The 9,030-nt window shown below is 44.1% G+C and overlaps 1 pseudogene; it reads right to left on the bottom strand.

The window, feature by feature from the left end:
* Positions 1 to 711: 711 nt before the first annotated feature.
* LOC126209859 (5S ribosomal RNA) lies at positions 712 to 829 on the bottom strand (annotated as a pseudogene).
* Positions 830 to 9,030: the final 8,201 nt, after the last annotated feature.

Genomic DNA, 9,030 nt, shown 5'->3' on the forward strand with positions numbered 1-9,030 from the left:
AACCTGGTACAATGGGATGTACCCTGTACCATGCACCTCACCGTGATTTGCAGAGTATAGATGTAGATGAGCCGGTGGGTTTCTGGCGCCAGGCGATATCGATTCTTACTTCCATCTTTGATCGTTGTCCCTGTGCCTTGTTCTCTTTGCGTCGTTGAGGCGGGCTATTTATGGTGGCGCGCGTGCGGAAGTCGAGGATAGTGGATCCGTCCATGATCCGAGTCAGTCTGTGACGTGACGTGCTTTCGATGTTGTCGTTGCAGGGAATTGGCGACACCAAGTCACGTGGCACGGCCGTATGCCTTGAGGACCAGTTGAGTTGGAGCAACGAAGAAGCATGGGCCGCTGCCGGAAAGTATTAAAGTTGTATTGATTGAGACGGTTGGCCAGTGGCGACCAGGATTTGCTAATACCTCTAGAGCTAAGTGGATGGATGGCGTGTGAATTTCCTATGAAGAAGAAAAAATTAATCGGCAAGCTTTCGTGTGGGTTCCTCCTTCTATATATAAAACACTCCGTCATCAGGCCACAAGTGGCCCATCGGGACCATCCGACCGCCATGTCATCCTCACTGAGGATGCGGATAGGAGGGGCGTGTGGTCAGCACACCGCTCTCCCGGTCGTTACGATGGTTTTCTTTGACCGGAGCCGTTACTATTCAGTCGAGTATCTCCTCAACTGGCATCACGAGGCTGAGTGCACCCCGAAAAATGGCAACAGCACATGTCGGCCCGGATGGTCACCCATCCAAGTGCCGGCCACGCCCGACAGCGCTTAACTTCGGTGATCTGACGGGAACCGGTGTATCCACTGCGGCAAAGCCGTTGCCTCTTCCTTCTATATATAGTGAATATTATGGTGTACTTTAGGACTGTTGACTGTTGCAGTTGATGGTGCTAGTGGCCAGCAAACGTTCACTGCAGTGGTGGTGAGGCGAGTTATGTTCTGGAACGGCCATGAAATTATGTTTCTAAAGTGGCTGGAAATATCGCCTCGTATTTGTAAGATTGGATTTGGTGCTTAGTGGCACGCTGAAGGCAGCTGGTTCACTTGAACGTCATTTTTTAATTATAGATTTAGAATTTTCTGGTTTTACGAATTAGTGGTAGTTGTTTCTTAATAATTTCTTGTGTGTATGGAAGGCAAGTGGCTATGATAAATATAGGTCACATTGTGTTTTATGGTCGGATAGAGGCCGTGTGTATTTTGGCCTGTGGCCATAGGGGCCGTGCTTATTGCATTAGCGACCATAAGTTTTCTATTGCAATTGCAAATACCTATCTGAAGATTGATTGTCACGTTAGGTACTGCACGTTTGATTTATGTGGTATCAGCCATTCAGCAAAAACAGATTATCTTGTAAGGTGGACCTTAAGTCATTGGGTTTGGACTGACACATCTTTTCACGTAGTATCTTGATTTTTTTTTTTTTTTTATCAAAGGAAACTTAAGCTCCTTAATTCTGTTAATGGTTAACTTGTATTGCTTTTCTATACATATATTTGTGTAACTTGTATATAATACAGTGTGTCTGCCGCTCATGTTTTCCTGTTTTCAGAAACGTGTATAGCGGTCGACGGGAGCAAACCTCGCCCCGCGAGCTTGCAGTGTGACGGAAATATCAGGATTTGAACTCAGGGCCGTCCGGCCCCCGTTAACGCGCGATTTCTCTGTTCCATTCAAGGAGAGGCTTGCTTTAGGCAGAAGATTTCCTACTCCCCAAAGTTGAGTATAAGTTCACCCTTTGGATCGTGAGTTTCTGAAATCGTAATAAATTAACGTTTTCTCGCTTCCATCACATTTTCAACAAATTGACGTTTTGCCTTAAGCTTGCGTAAAGTCTAGAATCTTCCGGACGTTGAGTGTAGTAGAATGCTAAGTGTAAACAGACCAATTAATAGTACCCTTCAGATCAGATAGCATCTGGTTAATTTTACCTTTTCAGTCAGTGTAAAACTGAGTGAGAAAGGCGATAGCCGACATTGTAAACATTTGGTTATATATTTCATCTATAATTGTTGTCACCGGTACGCAAAGGGGCCGTTGTCACAAGTGTGACGGTTAATATTGTAAATACTAATTGTGGATAGTGCCTTCATATGCAAATGTTGTTAATTGATTATTACTGCTGATGAATTCATGTGTATGTGTACTCAATAAAGTTGCAACTAAAAACTGGTTGTGTTACTGGTATACAAGGTTAGAGTGTGCAATCGCCATACCAGTAGATGTAGAACAGTGTTCCAGTATGACCACATAATACATACCGGGTGTAAATGACAACTGTTTAGAACGTACCACAGACGAGTTGGCGAAGTCGAGGCGAACAAGGCCGGAACACGGTCCCAAATTGGTCCACAAAAGGCATCTAAACTACAATGCATACGAGCAGCGTGACTTTTCACTTAAATCGTTATTTAAATATAAAACCTCCTTTTAGAGCATGTAAAAAGGGCTAGCTGTTCGGGTTATTTGGTTCCGGTCATTTGAATACTATTGTAGAGAGACCAGTACAGGATTACAACAAATAAGGGAGAGAGCATGGAACCAGTCAGTGTGTGGTTGCTAAGGAGTAGGTCTAAGGTTAGAGGCCGGGCACACCCAGTTATTTGTGGCGCCACCTTCAGAGGCGCGTGCCGCCATAGCGCGCAGAATTTTCCTTGCCGCGCCGCGCCGCGCCACTAATGAACCGGGCACTGGCGCGCCGCTAAACATGCTCGTTACGCGTCCATATTCATACGGCGCCGCTGGCGCCAGCGCCTCCTAATGGCCTGTTTGCCGACTGACGCGTCATTAAACAGCGCGGAGGCACGCCCACCAGCGTCCCGCCACGGCCCTTAATCAATCCACGGTTTGCTACAGCAGTAAACCCACCACCCTGTGTATCGCCGCCGTATACGCTGGGCAGCCTTGCTTCCGTCCCGAGATATCTCTCAGCGTCACCACGGCTTCCCAAACTGCATCGTCTGTAAAATTTAGCACGGGGCAGTTCTAAAGCCGCCTTTGTCGACTGGTAAAAGTTATCTGTGGCATCAGGGGTTTGAAATGTTGCTGCCTTATGGTGCTGGTGCTTGTGAATTCGGTAACCTGTGAAATACGTCACATCGAGATCTTCTATGGATAAGCACAACTGACCTCAATCTTTGTCGCACAACGGATGCATTCACCAGTCTACGTACAATATACATGCAATAATATCGGCAGGAACTACGGGGGATGTTCAATATCTGATGCAACACATTCTTTTTTTTCTCGGCCAATTTCGGTTGTGGGACATCGTGGAATATTCCCGCTTCAGCCCCTATAGTTTCATGAGGTGACTATAGGTGACGGTGCTACAAATAGGCTTCAAAATGGACTCTGTAACGAACGTGCGTTCGAAGCAGAGAGCTGTAACTGATTTTTTTTATTTTTTAGCGAAAAACCAGGGCATCGCAGGTATTCATAGGCGATTGTCTACGGGGACCTGGCAGTGAACAAAATTACGCCGAGTCGTTGAGCGAGGTGTCTATCGTCATCAACAAGGTCGTGCAAGCATGTACGATCTCCCACATACCGGCCGGCCGAACAGAGGTGTGACTCCTGCAATGTTCGACCGTGCAGACACTCTCATTCAGGGTAATCCACGGAGGCCGACCGCTGTAACCGAGCGGTTCTAGGCGCTTCAGTCTGGAACAGCACGACCGCTACGGTCGCAGCTTCGAATCCTGCCTCGGGCATGGATGTGTGTGATGTTATTAAGTTAGTTAGGTTTAAGTAGTTCTAAGTTCTAGGGGATGTTAAGTCCCATAGTGCTCAGAGCCATTTTAACCATTATACGTTCACCTCTGCATTCACTAGTCTACGTACAATATATATGCAATAATACCGGCAGGAACAATGAGGGATGTTCAATATCTGATGCAACACATTCTTTTTTTCTCGGCCAATTTCGGTTGGAAAAAATGCACAATTTGTTGTGAGCCATCGTGGAATATCCCCGCTTCAGCCCCTATAGTTTCATGAAGTAACTATAGGTGACGGTGCTACAAATAGGCTTCAAAATGGCCTCTGTAACGAACGTGCGTTCGAAGCAGAGCTGTAACTGATTTTTTTTTTTGTTTTTTTTTTATTTTTTAGCGGAAAACCAAGGCATCGCAGTTATTCATAGGCGTATCGTCATCGCAACAAGGTCGTGCAAACATGTACGATCTCTCACATACCGACCCGCCGAACACAGCTGTGACTCCTGCAACGTTCTAACGTGCAGACACTCTCATTCGGGGTAATCCACGGATACCGAACACCTCGCTGCTCAAATGGACGTGTTTGTTGGTAGTGCTGACCCACTCGCCCACCAGTTGCGAGACTCCAAGTAGTGAGTCCGCTGGATTCCTCGCCACCTAAAAGAAGACTATAAGGAACAACGGAGGACGAAATGCTTGCGCGTTACGAGACTGATCGTGACAATGTTTTGTCGAATATCGCCACAGGCGACGAAACACGGGTTCAACTCTTCCATCCGGAAACAAAACGGCACCCCATAGAGTGGCGTCACATCACTTCTCATCAGAAGAAAAACCGGTAAAGTCATAGCGATGGTCTTCGGGAGTCCAAAGGGGTTATTCTTTTTCATGCCCTCCGTCATGGCGTAACGATCAATTCTAAAATGTGTTTCACTACCCTGAGGAAACTGAAGAAATGTCATAAAAATGCAAAAGAACTTGTCGTTCTCCATGACAACGCATGACCTCAGACAAGTCTGTCCATCCGAGAGGGCTCTAAAAACTTTATTTGACTGTTCTTCCTCCCTACACCTCAGACCTCGCACCTTACGACTTCCATCTGTTTGACCCAATGAATGATGCGCTCCGCAGGAAGCAGTACGGTAACGTAAGGCCGTCGCATTGGACTTACATTATGTTGAAAAATAGGGTTTTGTAACCAAAAGAGTGGGGAATAATAGGATGATTGGAATCCTGAATAAAACCAACCTGATTTCAGAAAAAAAATCTGGTGCATTACTTATGAACGCCGCTCCCGGTGAAACTCCAAGGTCGCCACTGGGTTCCCAGTCCGGAAGAAACAAAGGTGAGTCAGTTATTACAGTAGACACATCTCAACAACAGAGCATTATTGATTTGCCTATAGCAAGCATTAGCTAAATCTTACACGTATTATTCACACTAATACCGCTAGACGATGAAGACGTCTTGTGTGTTCACCGCTCACGTGGCCTTATTATCTTCAGAATAGCTCACGCAGCCAGTGATTGTGCCAGCAGCCAAAAGTGACCGGTAGCCCCCATCACGCTACTACAGATATTAATGTCATTTTACAATAACTAAGGCTTTGAAACAACAATCAATCTTCCCAAGTGACTTGGTGGGAGGCACTCTCTTTTCTTACGTATGATGAATATACGATTGCTTTTATAGGAAACAAGAAAAAAGCACTCTGTCTTCAGGCTACGAGTGACCTACCGGGACCATCCGACCGCCGTGTCATCCTTAGTGGAGGATGTGTTTAGGAGGGGCGTGGGGTCAACACACCGCTCTCCCGGTCGTTATGATGGTATTCTTGACCGAAGCCGCTAATATTCGGTCGAGTAGCTCCTCAATTGGCATCAAGAGGCTGAGTGCACCCCGAAAAATGTCAACAGCTCATGGCGGCCTGGAGGGTCACCAATCCAAGTGCCGATCACGCCCGACAGCGCTTAACTTCGGTGATCTCACGGGAACCGGTGTATCCACTGCGGCAAGGCCGTTGCCAAATAGGAAACAAGACGTACACATTTAAATACAAGTCTCTGATTCGTTGACTCTGGGGGACTCGGTTAGTTTTTAGATGTGCGTGGCTGAAGTGACCATTGACGAAAGCCCCCAGGCAGGGAATCATTGTATCCTGGCGCCAGAACGCCGGCGGAATCACCGCATTATATTCCCCCAACCTTTTAGAAAGGGGTGCTGTGTCTCTCCATTCCCCCACCAAGCCTGACTGGCAGCTTACCACGTCGGCATCTGCCCAGTTTTCATCCCACCCACAATACCTCATACTAAACTGACTGTCTCCTTATACATTTGCTTCCTTTCATTACGGTTATTGACTCTATACAGTTGTTGGGATGCCATCTTTACTCTGCGCTACAACATTTCTTTTAACTTTTTTCGTAACATCATCTCTCTTCTGGCTTATTTGACACCTCTGTCGACTTTTTGTCCACTAATGCAATGGCAATATTTTCATTGTTTTCATCTGTACTAACATCGAAATCCAAGTCGTAATTTAACGTTGTTACTAAAGTTCTCGAAAATTTCAAATTTTAACACGATACTCTAATAAACGTACAGACAAACTTAGGCTACTTTTTCATATATATAAATAAAAGGGTAGCATATGTCCGTCTGTATATTGTCATCAAATTTCTTCAAAAGTTCTTTACTGTTTTACTTCAGATTCTTACGTGATGCTCTACTAAGTATTGGGGCGGACATGGCTACATGTTCTTAGATATATATAGTACATAAATGTATAAGTAATACATGGGAGTGGGGCGTTGTTAGCCAAAATTAAAAAGTTGCTGATCCTTTTATCTTAAAATGGTTCTTAGCTGCTCTCTCAACATTCAAAGGAATATACGCTACATATTTTGCTAAACAAAAATGTAAAGATTTTCTGATAAAACCAACTGCGAGAAAGAAAATGCTGTGATGAGAAAATAATGTGCTTTCATTTTCTTTCTCACAGTCGGTTTTAACTTGGATATTAGGACACTTTATATATTCCTCGTTGCAGTCAATTTTAAGATGAAAGAGGAATGAGTATTTATGGCCCATCGACTTGTGATTAGAATACTATTGTACAATGGAATCTGAATCATCCAGAAACTTTTTAGTACTACCCGTTCAGAGATTAAAACTACGCGAAATACTGTCACTGAAGCTGCTATCCACACAAATCCTGCATCTAGAGTGTTATCTCTTGTACCCGTTGTGTTAATGATCCTAGTCGATTTACCCATTAACTTTAAATGACTTCATTTTCCAATCGTGATATCGTTTTCAATAACAATTAAGAAGGCTCAACGTCAGAGAGAGAGGGGAAGACATATTTAGCAATTGCGTAGCATTCCCCGGTTCGCTAGTATCTAATATACCCACAGTAATATTGCAAAAAGTTGCATGTAGTTAGGATTCGGACTCTTATTCAGAAGAAGCGAGCTTCGATCCTCGTCCAGGCTTCTTCATTTTTCCGAGGTTTCCGTAAATGCTGCGATGATTCTTTTGAGAAGGGAACGCTCAATTTCCTTTTCTCTTCTTTCCCAATCTGAGCTCATGCTTCGTCGCTAATTACTTCCTTTGATGACATCGATGTCAACGACACGTGAAACTGTAATTTATTAGCCGGCCGAAGTGGCCGTGCGGTTAAAGGCGCTGCAGTCTGGAACCGCAGGACCGCTACGGTCGCAGGTTCGAATCCTGCCTCGGGCATGGATGTTTGTGATGTCCTTAGGTTAGTTAGGTTTAACTAGTTCTAAGTTCTAGGGGACTAATGACCTCAGCAGTTGAGTCCCATAGTGCTCAGAGCCATTTTTTGTAATCTTTCCTATTGGCGTCATATATTTAAGTTTGATTTAGATCGGAGCGAACACAGACGAACCAACATCAGAAAACGAGAGAAACGATAGGCAAGAGGGGGCGAACTGCATTTGGTGGTGTTCGGTTCGCGATCGCCAGTCTTCTGCCAGCTCTTCCAACGAACCATCGAAGTAAGCTCGCGCGCTCTACACTTCGGTCCTAGTAGCATAGAAAGCTTTTGTTTGCAACCTTGTATACTTTTGTTGTTAACATGCTCTGCATGGGTGATGGAGTCGTCAGAGGAGAAAGTAATGTTGATGCTAGAAGAATATAGCACAAATGGCTATAGAGATAGAAATTTCTGGAAGCACTCAAAGGTCCAACTGGGAACGTGAGAATGACGATAAATTCATTACATTCTTGCATCAGTCGGAAACTGAGTGAATCAGCTCAAGCTTTTACTTCATTTGATTAAAAAGCAAAAGAAAAATAAATTTCCTTGAAAGTAAACAAGTGTGATTGTGTATTCTTTCCGCTGATTGAAATTACCAATGTTCGAAAGACCTGATCATTTCCTTTGCTTTGATTCGTGTAACTGTAATACAAGGCTTATGTTTCATTGTTACTTTAGAGATTATTGATTACCCTCTATCACGCTGTCTGCTTTCTGCCGAACTTTATAGCACATTTTATTAAGCATCCTATGTGACAGGGCGGAAGTGCATTTCACATTTAATTCGTCATATTTTGTTGCCTACAAACATCAGGAATTATCTGAGATATTGCAGCTACTCAAATACGAAATAGTCACTGCCATAAATGTTTCCAGTTACTAGCAACCAGAGTGTATTATATTGGTCGTAGGTAATTAGTGTTTTGCCTTTAATTGTAATGAGGAGCCAGCGAAAAGCGCCAACCAACATAAGTGCATCGTTTGGACTAATGCTAAAGAAAGCAGGCACTGCAATTCATTGTTAGTCCGCTACCGCCGTGCATTTCACGTTACATGTGAATTCACCAAATCTGTAGCCTTTTCGTACACCATTTTGCTTATATTGTCTAAACCAGTGCGCCTCCCATGGAAACTAATTCTCTCTGAATGTCTAACTTTTTCATCGTGGCTCTAACTCAGCAGGGGGTTAGGGACAAAATGCAGATACTGCAATCATTGGTACCTTAATGTCTACCCACTTCAGTTTGTTAGCTGCTTTCTTTCTGAGTCTAACAGTCTTTCCGAAAACTAGTCACGTACGTCGGCTATTCAGAAAGTAAGGTCCGATCAGGCGCGGAAAGGAAACCACAGTGAAAAACTGACGAAGCTTTGCAGAGATGTGTAGGGCAGTGTCTCTAGCATACAAGTAAAACTTTTATATTTGAGTATGCAAAACATTAATTATGTTAGTTCCATTAGTTTCGGATTATTCACCCACAGACTAGCGGAAAAGCCAAAACTAAAATTTAATGGGTTACTTTG

Source organism: Schistocerca nitens, chromosome 1, assembly GCF_023898315.1.
Source record: "Schistocerca nitens isolate TAMUIC-IGC-003100 chromosome 1, iqSchNite1.1, whole genome shotgun sequence".
NCBI lineage: Eukaryota > Metazoa > Arthropoda > Insecta > Orthoptera > Acrididae > Schistocerca > Schistocerca nitens.